The sequence below is a fragment of the Pseudophryne corroboree genome, chromosome 2 (assembly GCF_028390025.1).
Source record: "Pseudophryne corroboree isolate aPseCor3 chromosome 2, aPseCor3.hap2, whole genome shotgun sequence".
Taxonomy (NCBI): Eukaryota; Metazoa; Chordata; class Amphibia; order Anura; family Myobatrachidae; genus Pseudophryne; species Pseudophryne corroboree.
The window spans coordinates 33,397,160-33,409,523 of NC_086445.1; the positions used below are offsets into that span (position 1 = coordinate 33,397,160).

At 45.5% G+C, this 12,364-nt stretch overlaps 1 protein-coding gene and 1 long non-coding RNA gene across 2 annotated transcripts in view; one reads left to right on the top strand and one right to left on the bottom strand.

Annotated features, from left to right (window-relative positions):
- Positions 1–12,364, top strand: part of C2CD3 (C2 domain containing 3 centriole elongation regulator) — a 165,777-nt gene that overhangs the window by 67,202 nt on the left and 86,211 nt on the right. The gene's annotated exons all lie outside the window — the stretch shown is intronic.
- The window catches only part of LOC134994552 (uncharacterized), a 66,435-nt gene continuing 56,066 nt past the window's right edge, over positions 1,996–12,364 (bottom strand). Inside the window, exon 2 of the long non-coding RNA XR_010197554.1 lies at positions 1,996–4,707. This is a non-coding gene — a long non-coding RNA (uncharacterized LOC134994552). The remainder of the gene's footprint in view (positions 4,708–12,364) is intronic.

A 12,364-nucleotide genomic window follows, 5' to 3' on the forward strand; every position in this document is an offset into this window, starting at 1 on the left:
CTGGGTGAAAGACCTAATCTCCTAGGCCTACAAACTGGAGTTCGACAGTTCTCCGCCTCACAGGTTTTTCAAATCGAGTATAAAGGCTTCAGAAACCATGTGCCTCACCCTAGGGGAGGCCATTCACAAGTTAGTCCAGACCCAGGTCATTGTTCCTGTGCCACTTCAGCAACAGGGCGAGGGATAATATTCCAGCTTTTTTTTTTTTTTAAACATTTATTTATTTATTTATGTGTTGAGCATCAAACATGATACATTTGATCTTAAAGAGTTTGTACATGTCATGAACCTATCATAATGAACTTCAAAATTAGATACACTTAGTTTGTCCTTGTTTGTGATTTGCAGGTTCAAAAAGAGGTAAATGTAATTACTACCAATTTATACAAAGCATCTGTGTCACATACAAGTGCTGGTATAACCGTACAATAAAACGGTTGCCTCTTCTAGTTGACAAAGATTCCCAATACACACATTAGTAAAACAAAAGAAGAAACAATAGAAATAGTGTCTGCGCTCAACCCCCCCCCCCCCCCCTCCCCCGCCCCCAAGGACATCCAAGACAAAGGCATCACAGGACGATGGGTGGGTCACCTCCCAATACCCTGGTCATACACCACAGAGTATTCGGTAAAGATTCATGTAGTTGTGATTTTTTTGGGGTAGACAGTGTGGCCACGTAGCTCTCCCACACATCAAATAACTTTTCTGCTTTCTTATCCTTCTCTAATATCGCTCCCACCCATTCATTCTAAAGAGGTAAAATAACTTTGTTTTAAATAGAGCCAGTGACGGAGGTTCAGGCTGGATCCATACCTGTAAAATGGATTTCAAAGCTGCAGCACTGACTGCTAGAAGCAGTTTTTTGCTGCCTTTGGACATTACTTGATTGTCTGTGAAAATGCCGAAAAGTGCCCATTCTGGTGTTAAATGTAAATAATTTACTAAATTGTTCATAACATATCTACGGATCTGCACCCAAAAACCTCTAATCAAAGGGCAAAGCCACAAGCAGTGGTAAAGATCCGCGTGGGCTCCGCCACATTTCCAACAGTTATGAGAGGAGGAAAGACCAATCAGGAATCTCTTATGAGGAGCGAGGTATGTTCTGTGTAGTATATTAAGAAACATTTCTTTGTATCTTACACAGGAGAGGGTCACACATGCCATAGCGTGGGCCTTTAAAAATCTTAGCTAGTTCTATGTGAGGGAAATATGTTTTCCAGGCCGCTAAGCCTTCTGATCTTGTTGAGAAATCTACGACCAATTGGAAGTGTTTGTAGGCTATTGAAATGCCCTTCTTAATCATATGGGCCTGCTTGAGCAGATCATCTACCAGGTTATGCCAGTCCGTCAAAGACAATTGTCCAGCCGTGTTCCTAACATAGTGCTGAGCTATTAAGAATGCAATCGGGTATGGCTCTACCACTGGAAATTTTATCAGCCGCCTCCCGCAACGTCAAGGGCCTCCTATCCTGAACATTGACCAAGTTTCCAATATTAAGAATCCCTCCTGTTCTCCAAATGTTCTCCAAACGTGCGTTTCCTTCCTGGAATTCTGGGTTGTCCATAAATGGGAGGAATAGAGACTTGTGTGCATTCACGTTGTGTTTGTGCCTCATACCTACCCACAGTTTTTGAACATACCATAAAAGCGGGTTATCTTTGACTTGGGCTGAGATTTCTCGGTCATGCATATGCAAGAAGCTAACCAGGTCGCTACCTTGTAAAAATTCCCTTTCCAAATCTGTTTTAGCATAATTTTCCTGGTTATGTAACCAATCACAAAGATATCTCAAATGAGCAGCTTGAGAATACCAAACCACATTAGGAAAATTCAAACCGCCATTACTATTTGTCTGTTGTAGTTTAAGTAAACTAATTTGTGGGTTTTTTTCCCTGCCATATAAACTTTCTAAACAAGAAGTTCAAATATTGAATATCCCTGGGCGAAAGTACACTTGGAAGGGTTTGGATGATATACATGAGACGAGGAAATTACACCATTTTTATTAAGTTGACTCTCCCCAAGTACGATAATTGTAAAGATTTCCAGCTCAACAGCAATACTTTGTATTATTGGAGTGAAATTTAAACTATACAGTAGTTTCGGAATTCTAGGAATCCGAATACCCATATATGTAATGAAATCTGACGTCCATGTTAAGGGTAAGTTTTCTATCCCATCTCTTGCAACGTTCCCGGAACCCAATCTGAGTGCTACTGATTTAGACCAATTGATAAAGTAACCCGAAACATTCCCGTATGCTTGCAAAAGTTTAAAAATGTGAGGCAGTGAGTCTGTCGGGTTTCCTATGTACAACAGAACATCGTCAGCAAACGCTGTTAATTTCATTTCTCTTAGCCCAATTTTAATTCCCTTGAATTGGGTGTCATTTTGCAAGATGCGTAGTAAAGGGTCTATCGCCAGATTAAATAGAAGCGGGGACAAGGGACAGCCTTGGCGCGTTTCCCTGTGCATGATAATCGGGTTACTGCATGAACCATTAATCAGGATGGTAGTGGAGGGAGATGTATACAGATATTGTATTGTCTTAATAAAGTCAGGATGAAAATTTCTATGTTGTAGTACGAAGTATAAGTGGGGCCACAATACTGTGTCAAAGGCTTTTGTTGTGTCTAGACCAGAGGTTCCCAAACTGTGTGCCGTGGCTACCTGGGGTGCCTCGGGACACTTGCAGGGGTGCCCTGGGTTGGTGGTCCAGGACCAATTCTAATTATTCGTGGTCAATATAATATGCAAAACCAGTGCTGGTTGCTGCCAGTCATAAAATATGTGGCCAAACAGAAGCAAATCTCGTCCCTCACCACACAACTGACCCTAAGGATGACCTATAAACACGATCTACTTAATGTAATATTTCTTTCTAAATTTCGCAATAAGAAATTTTTGGCCTAGAGGTGCCGTGAAAAAAATTCTGATATTCTAGGGCGCCGTGATTCAAAAAAGTTTGGTAACCACTTGTCTAGACTCGGTAAGATGTTTTTGGATAAGCATGATTGTGCAGAGACAATGCTTGCCGCTACAGCCGCACGAACCCCTTTAACGGAGTGTTTATTTTTTACAAAGCCAAGTTGGTGGGGGGTCAGGGCGTGCGGTAGAAGTGTTTGCAATCTGTCTGAAAGTATTTTGGCAAACAATTTGATGTCTGTGTTTAGTAAAGTGATAGGTCTATAGGAGTTCACTAACTGAGGGTCTTGAGTAGGTTTAGGGATCAGAATAGTGTGAACGGTGTTAAAATGGTGGGACGGTGTGTGGTGTTGCAGGATATTGTTAAACAATTCGAGTAGCGTGGGAGCAATATGTGGGTGAAGAATTTTATAAAATTCGTTTGACAGACCATCTGGCCCAGGTGATTTATGTAGATGAAGATTCGATATTTCCTCATCAATCTCTAAAATCGTAATAGGCGCAATCAATGTTTCAGCTTGAGTTTGAGACAACCGAGGTATATCCACTTGTCTCAACAACCCTTCATGTGCCTCGCTATCAAAAGGAAGGCTGGAGTATAAGTTTGTAAAATATGATTCAAAGTGGTTTACAATCGCCTGAGTATTTGTGAGTAATTGGCCTGTGTGTCTATTTTTGACTGCTGTTATGTAGCGGGTGGAGTGTCGTTTTTTGGACATGGCCGCTAAGAGACGTCCCGTCTTGTTTCCCCATTGGTAATATTTATAACGAGAAAAGACTATATCTTTTTTGGCCTGGGACAATAAAAAAATCATTCAGTAGCTGTTTAGCTTGAGTGTATTTATGTAATGAGTCTTCAGTTGACAGAAGGAGGTGTTCATGAAGAGCTTCGTTCATGGAATTGTGTAACGAATGATGAGTTGCAGCCGATTTCCTTTTATGCTTGACGACATACTCGGTTATCTGGCCTCTGAGAACAGACTTTGCTGCGCCCCAAAAAATATGTGGTCTATCCCGGTAATCTAGGTTGTCATCCAGATAATTCAACCAATTATTTGTAAGAAATTTTCTAAAATCATCTGACTTGTACAAATAGCTGGGGAACCGCCAAAATCTGGTGCCGCCCGATTGTATGTTCCTCTCCAATGTCAAAGACACTGGAGCGTGATCGGAAATCAGGATGTTATGTATATCAGTATTTCTCACTTGCGTCACTAACGAGTCAGCTATCAACATGGCGTCAATTCTAAACCACGAATGGTGTACATTCGAGTAGAAAGTGTATGACTTGTCTGTGGGATACAGAAGCCGCCAGATGTCCGTGAGCCGGAGAGTGGATCTCATCAACAACATCTGCTTCCACAAAGGGGAAGTCAATTTCTTGGGGGAGGCCTTTTATCCAAAGTAGGGTCGTTCACCGGTTTAAAATCCCCACCCATCACTAGGGCGAAGTTGTCCCTCTGTGAGAGCAAATTGGTTAGCTCCTGTAAAAAATCTACAGTCCCTACATTGGGTGCATATACATTCACCAATGTGTACCTTGCTCCCCATAGTTCTATATCCAGAATTAAATATCTACCGCCCTGATCGCGAATCGAGTGTAGAATGGTGTAGTTCAGGTCTTTATGAAATATAATGGCGACTCCCCTCGCCTTTCTATGATAATCAGCCGAAACGCATTTGTCTATCCACGACGCTTTGAGAGAAGAATCCGCACCTTCCATCCAGTGGCGCACCCAGGGGGGGTTTCCGAGCACCCAGAAACCCCCCTCCACCTTTAAAAAAAAAATGTATTTTTTTTTTTTTTTTTACTGCATGAGTATTATTAATGGCTGTCTAGCGTCCTCTGCAGCCTGCTGTCTTCCTGGTGGCACTTGTAAGTGCTTAATAAAAGTTTACTTTATTTTAATCATAGTACATATATATCCATGTGCATACATATATACACATGTATATACATACATACATACATATAAACACACACATATATGATATATATACATGTATGTGTGTGTGTGTGTATATATATATAATATACACACATACACACACACACACACACACACTAGTTTTACGGACCCAGCATATGCTGGGTCACCTCAGTCCCCATCCCCGTGATTGGCTCCACCCGGTTCTGGAAACCCCCCCATGCTAATCCTGCGTTTGCCACTGCCATCCAGTGCGTTTCTTGCGGGAACACAATTTGGGGACGAAATCTCTTTAAATGTGTTACTACCCTTTTTCGTTTGACAGGGGAGTTGAGACCCCCGACGTTCCAAGAGACCACCTTAAAACTAGAACCCAGGGGAGCAGAAGGCTGAGATTGTGATTCCTGATTCAGATTAGCCAATACCTAAACGCTGGTGCATGATTATATTAGAGGTTATAGTATCGATTATCCACTCCCTGTCCCAGCGAGCAGGGAGCTGTGGATAGAAAGTATAGAGTGTTTGTAGGTATCTCATACCTTGGGGGGAGCATACTAGGAGCAGACAGGAAAAAATGCGTAGCAATAACACAGCACATCGCTTCAAACATTTTCTAACTTTTTCTCCAAACCTTAGAAACCCGACAAGCGTCCTCACTAAGAGTGACACTTGTGTTGAACTTAAGAACATAAAATAAATGTGATAACAAATCAACCAAGTAGCTCTAATATGCACGTATAACCATTGCGCTCAAAAGGGAGTCATTCAATTAAGGAGTGTACTTATGCTAGTGATCATCAGGACTTTTAGGGCCAAGCATTCTTGTAACATAAGTTTTGGCGGCTTTTGGGTCTGAAAAAAAAAGTGACCGTTGTCCTGAATGCGCAATTTTGCCGGGTACATTAATGCAAACCTTGTATTGTTATCATGAAGCAATCTACAGACATTAGAAAACTCTCTTCGCTTCTGTGCCACTGAGGCAGAAAAATCCTGAAAAATAAGGACGCTCTTGTCCCTCACTTTTAGTTGGGAAATGTTGCGGTAGGAACGAAGAACTTGTTCCTTCATACGGAAATCAATAAACTTAGCAATAACAGGCCTTGGTCTAGACTCCATATCAGGCCTATTTGGACCAATTCTATGAGCCCTTTCTATGTGAGGCAGAAACAACCCATCAGGAATCTCTAGTGCTGTGAAAACTTCCCGAGAAAGAAATTCTGGCAGTTGCGAGTCTCGGATGGTCTCTGGGATACCCACAAATCGTAGATTAGATCTTCTATCCCTATTTTCCAAGTCATCTATTTTAGCTTGGATGGTATTTGAATGTGAATCTGAGGTGTGTTGGAGAGTTTGCATCTGATCCTCCGTATCGCTCACCCTTTGCTCTACCGCAGTGAGTCTGGATGAGTTTGCCTCCATCTTAGCTAATGTAGTGTCTAGTGCTGTCTGGATTTGTTCTAGTTTTCGATCAATAAATTGTATGTTTTCAAGTTTTTTATCTATCTGCGGCATCAGAAATTTAGATAGTTCCTGAGCCATTCTTGAGAGAGATGTCTGGTCTAGTGAGATGTCCATGTCCGTCACCCCGTCCGGGGGATTGCTAGTATGGGGAGGTGAGGGTGGGTTTGATTTCCCTGGGTTTTCTTTGTTCTTACTCCATTCTAGTATTTATAGTTGATTGGTTCGATCTGCCAGAGAAAGTTTTATGGATGTATTTGTCCATAACCCGCTATCCGCTAGTCTGCAGAACTGTGGTGGCCGTGTGGCCAAGTACCCCAAACCAGTATTCAAAGGGAGTGTCTGCAAAGTTATACGTCTATAATACTAGTACAATCTGCAGAGAAGCAACAGAGCTACTTGGTTAAATATAAATCTCTACAGCATATTGTCAATTGTGGTGAAAAGAGGCCATTGTCACATCCACAGAACCCTGCAGCAAGTAAGGCCAGTAAATACTTAGCGAAGTTCTGTGAGATAGATAGATAGATATATATATATATATATATATATATATATATATTTTCTCTAACGTCCTAAGTGGATGCTGGGGACTCCGTAAGGACCATGGGGAATAGCGGCTCCGCAGGAGACTGGGCACAAAAGTAAAGCTTTAGAACTACCTGGTGTGCACTGGCTCCTCCCCCTACGACCCTCCTCCAAGCCTCAGTTAGATTTTTGTGCCCGAACGAGAAGGGTGCACACTAGGTGGCTCTCCTGAGCTGCTTAGTGAAAAGTTTAGTTTTAGGTTTTTTATTTTCAGTGAGACCTGCTGGCAACAGGCTCACTGCATCGAGGGACTAAGGGGAGAAGAAGCGAACTCACCTGCGTGCAGAGTGGATTGGGCTTCTTAGGCTACTGGACATTAGCTCCAGAGGGACGATCACAGGCCCAGCCATGGATGGGTCCCAGAGCCGCGCCGCCGGCCCCCTTACAGAGCCAGAAGACAGAAGAGGTCCGGAAAATCGGCGACAGAAGACGTCCTGTCTTCACCAAGGTAGCGCACAGCACTGCAGCTGTGCGCCATTGCCCCTCAGCACACTTCACACTTCGGTCACTGAGGGTGCAGGGCGCTAGGGGGGGGCGCCCTGAGCAGCAATAAAAACACCTTGGCTGGCGAAAATACATCACATATAGCCCCCAGGGCTATATGGATGAATTTTAACCCCTGCCAGAATCCATAAAAAAGCAGGAGAAAAGTCCGCGAAAAAGGGGCGGAGCCTATCTCCTCAGCACACTGGCGCCATTTTCCCTCACAGCTCAGTTGGAGGGAAGCTCCCCTGGCTCTCCCCTGCAGTCACTACACTACAGAAAGGGTTAAAAAAGAGAGGGGGGCACTAATTAGGCGCAGTATTAACAATACAGCAGCTATAAGGGGAAAAACACTTATATAAGGTTATCCCTGTATATATATAGCGCTCTGGTGTGTGCTGGCATACTCTCCCTCTGTCTCCCCAAAGGGCTAGTGGGGTCCTGTCCTCTATCAGAGCATTCCCTGTGTGTGTGCTGTGTGTCGGTACATTTGTGTCGACATGTATGAGGAGAAAAATGATGTGGAGACGGAGCAGATTGCCTGTAATAGTGATGTCACCCCCTAGGGGGTCGACACCTGAGTGGATGAACTGTTGGAAGGAATTACGTGACAGTGTCAGCTCTGTATAAAAGACAGTGGTTGACATGAGACAGCCGGCTACTCAGCTTGTGCCTGTCCAGACGTCTCATAGGCCGTCAGGGGCTCTAAAGCGCCCGTTACCTCAGATGGCAGATATAGACGCCGACACGGATACTGACTCCAGTGTCGACGGTGAAGAGACCAATGTGACTTCCAGTAGGGCCACACGTTACATGATTGAGGCAATGAAAAATGTTTTACACATTTCTGATAATACGAGTACCACCAAAAAGGGGTATTATGTTCGGTGAGGAAAAACTACCTGTACTTTTCCTGAATCTGAGAAATTAAATGAGGTGTGTGTTGATGCGTGGGTTTCCCCCGATAACAACTGATAATTTCTAAAATGTTATTGGCATTATATCCTTTCCCGCCAGAGGTTAGGGTGCGTTGGGAAACACCCCCTAGGGTGGATAAAGCGCTCACACGCTTGTAAGAACAAGGGCTCTACCCTCTCCTGAGATGGCCGCCCTTAAGGATCCTGCTGATAGAAAGCAGGAGGGTTTTCTAAAATGTATTTACACACATACTGGTGTTATACTGCGACCAGCAATCGCCTCAGCCTGGATGTGCAGTGCTGGGTTGGCGTGGTCGGATTCCCTGACTGAAAATATTGATACCCTAGATAGGGACAGTATATTATTGCCTATAGAGCATTTGAAAGATGCATTTCTATATATGCGTGATGCACAGCGGAATATTTGCCGACTGGCATCAAGTCTAAGTGCGTTGTCCATTTCTACCAGTAGAGGGTTATGGACACGACAGTGGTCAGGTGATGCGGATTCCAAACGGCATTTGGAAGTATTGCCTTATTAAGGGGAGGAGTTATTTGGGGTCGGTCTTTCAGACCTGGTGGCCACGGCAACAGCTGGGAAATCCACGTTTGTACCCCAGGTCGCCTCTCAACATGAGAAGACGCCGTATTATCAGGCGCAGTCTTTTCGTGGACAAGCGGGCAAAAGGTTCCTCATTTCTGCCCCGTGACAGAGGGAGAGGAAAAAGGCTGCAGAAATCAGCCAGTTCCCAGGAACAGAACCCCTCTCCCGCCTCTGCCAAGCCCTCAGTATGACGCTGGGGCTTTACAAGCAGAATCAGGCACGGTGGGGGGCCCGTCTCAATGAATTTCAGCGCGCAGTGGGCTCACTCGCAAGTAGACCCCTGGATCCTTCAGGTGATATCTCAGGGGTACAAATTGGAATTCGAGACGTCTCCCCCTCGCCGTTTCCTAAAGTCGGCTTTACCGATGTCTCCTTCTGACAGGGAGACAGTTTTGGAAGCCATTCACAAGCTGTATTCCCAGCAGGTGATAATCAAGATACCCCTCCTGCAACAGGGAACGGGGTATTATTCCACACTGTTGTGGTACCGAAGCCGGACGGCTCGGTGAGACCGATTCTAAATCTAAAATCTTTGAACACTTACATACAGAGGTTCAAATTCAAGATTGAGTCACTCAGAGCAGTGATTGCGAACCTGGAAGAAGGGGACTACATGATGTCTCGGGACATCAAGGATGCTTACCTTCATGTCCCAATTTACCCTTCTCACCAAGGGTACCTCAGGTTTATGGTACAGAACTGTCACTATCAGTTCAGACGCTGCCGTATGGATGGTCCACGGCACCCCGGGTCTTTACCAAGGTAATGGCCGAAATGATGATATTCCTTCGAAGGAAGGGAATTTTAGTTATCCCTTACTTGGACGATTCCCTGATAAGGGTTAGATCCAGGGAACAGTTGGAGGTCGGTGTAGCACTATCTCAGGTAGTGTTGCGGCAGCACGATTGGATTCTCAATATTCCAAAATCGCAGCTGGTTCCGACGACTCGTCTTCTGTTCCTAGGGATGATCCTGGACACAGTCCAGAAAAAGGCGTTTCTCCCGGAGGAGAAAGCCAGGGAGTTATCCGAGCTAGTCAGGAACCTCCTAAAACCGAGCCAACTCTCAGTGCATCAATGCACAAGGGTTCTGGGTAAAATGGTGGCTTCCTACGAAGCAATCCCATTCGGCAGATTCCACGCAAGAACTTTCCAGTGGGACCTGCTGGACAAATGGTCCGGGTCGCATCTTCAGATGCATCAGCGGATAACCCTGTCACCAAGGACAAGGGTGTCCCTCCTGTGGTGGTTGCAGAGTGCTCATCTTCTAGAGGGCCGCAGATTCGGCATTCAGGACTGGGTCCTGGTGACCACGGATGCCAGCCTGCGAGGCTGGGGAGCAGTCACACAGGGAAGGAATTTCCAGGGCTTATGGTCAAGCCTGGAGACATCACTTCACATAAATATCCTGAAGCTAAGGGCCATTTACAATGCTCTAAGCTGAGCAAGACCTCTGCTTCAAGGTCAGCCGGTGTTGATCCAGTCGGACAACATCACGGCAGTCACCCACGTAAACAGACAGGGTGGCACAAGAAGCAGGAGGGCAATGGCAGAAGCTGCAAGGATTCTTCGTTGGGCGGAAAATCATGTGATAGCACTGTCAGCAGTATTCATTCCGGGAGTGGACAACTGGGAAGCAGACTTCCTCAGCAGACACGACCTCCACCCGGGAGAGTGGAGACTTCACCCAGAAGTCTTCCACATGATTATAAACCGTTGGGAAAAACTCGACAGGTATTGCGCCAGGTCAAGGGACCCTCAGGCAATAGCTGTAGACGCTCTGGTAACACCGTGGGTGTACCAGTCAGTGTATGTGTTCCCTCCTCTGCCTCTCATACCCAAGGTACTGAGATTGATAAGATGGAGAGGAGTAAGCACTATATTCGTGGCTCCGGATTGGCCAAGAAGGACTTGGTAACCGGAACTTCAAGAGATGCTCACGGAGGATCCGTGGCCTCTACCTCTAAGAAGGGACCTGCTCCAGCAAGGACCCTGTCTGTTCCAAGACTTACCGCGGCTGCGTTTGACGGCATGGCGCCGGATCCTGAAGGAAAAAAGGCATTCCGGATGAAGTCATCCCTATCCTGATCAAAGCCAGGAAGGATGTAACCGCAAAACATTATCACCGCATTTGGCGAAAATATGTTGCGTGGTGCGAGGCCAGTAAGGCCCGACGGAGGAAATTCAACTGGGTCGATTCCTACATTTCCTGCAAACAGGAGTGTCTATGGGCCTGAAATTGGGGTCCATTAAGGTTCAAATTTCGGCCCTGTCAATTTTCTTCCAAAAAGAACTAGCTTCAGTCCCTGAAGTTCAGACGTTTGTAAAAGGGGTACTGCATATACAGCCTCCTTTTGTGCCTCCAGTGGCACTTTGGGATCTCAATGTAGTTTTTGGGTTCCCAAAGTCACATTGGTTTGAACCACTTAAATCTGTGGAGTTAAAATATCTCACATGGAAAGTGGTCATGCTGTTGGCCCTGGCCTGGGCCAGGCACGTGTCAGAATTGGCGGCTTTATCCTGTAAAAGCCCTTATCTGATTTTCCATTCGGACAGGGCGGAATTGAGGACTCGTCCTCAGTTTCTCCCTAAGGTGGTTTCAGCGTTTCACCTGAACCAACCTATTGTGGTGCCTGCGGCTACTAGGGACTTGGAGGACTCCAAGTTGCTAGACGTTGTCAGGGCCCTGAAAATATATGTTTCCAGGACGGCTGGAGTCAGGAAATCTGACTCGCTGTTTATCCTGTATGCACCCAACAAGCTGGGTGCTCCTGCTTCTAAGCAGACTATTGCTCGTTGGATTTGTAGTACAATTCAGCTTGCACATTCTGTGGCAGGCCTGCCACAGCCAAAAATCTGTAAATGCCCACTCCACAAGGAAGGTGGGCTCATCTTGGGCGGCTGCCCGAGGGTTCTCGGCTTTACAACTTTGCCGAGCAGCTACTTGGTCAGGAGCAAATACGTTTGTAAAATTCTACAAAATTGATACCCTGGCTGAGGAGGACCTGGAGTTCTCTCATTTGGTGCTGCAGAGTCATCCGCACTCTCCCGCCCGTTTGGGAGCTTTGGTATAATCCCCATGGTCCTTACGGAGTCCCCAGCATCCACTTAGGACGTTAGAGAAAATAAGAATTTACTTACCGATAATTCTATTTCTCGTAGTCCGTAGTGGATGCTGGGCGCCCATCCCAAGTGCGGATTGTCTGCAATACTGGTACATAGTTATTGTTACCAAAAAATCGGGTTATTGCTGTAGTGAGCCATCTTTTCTAGAGGCTCCTCTGTTATCATGCTGTTAACTGGGTTTAGATCACGAGTTATACGGTGTGATTGGTGTGGCTGGTATGAGTCTTACCCGGGATTCAAAATCCTTCCTTATTGTGTACGCTCGTCCGGGCACAGTATCCTAACTGAGGCTTGGAGGAGGGTCGTAGGGGGAGGAGCCAGTGCACACC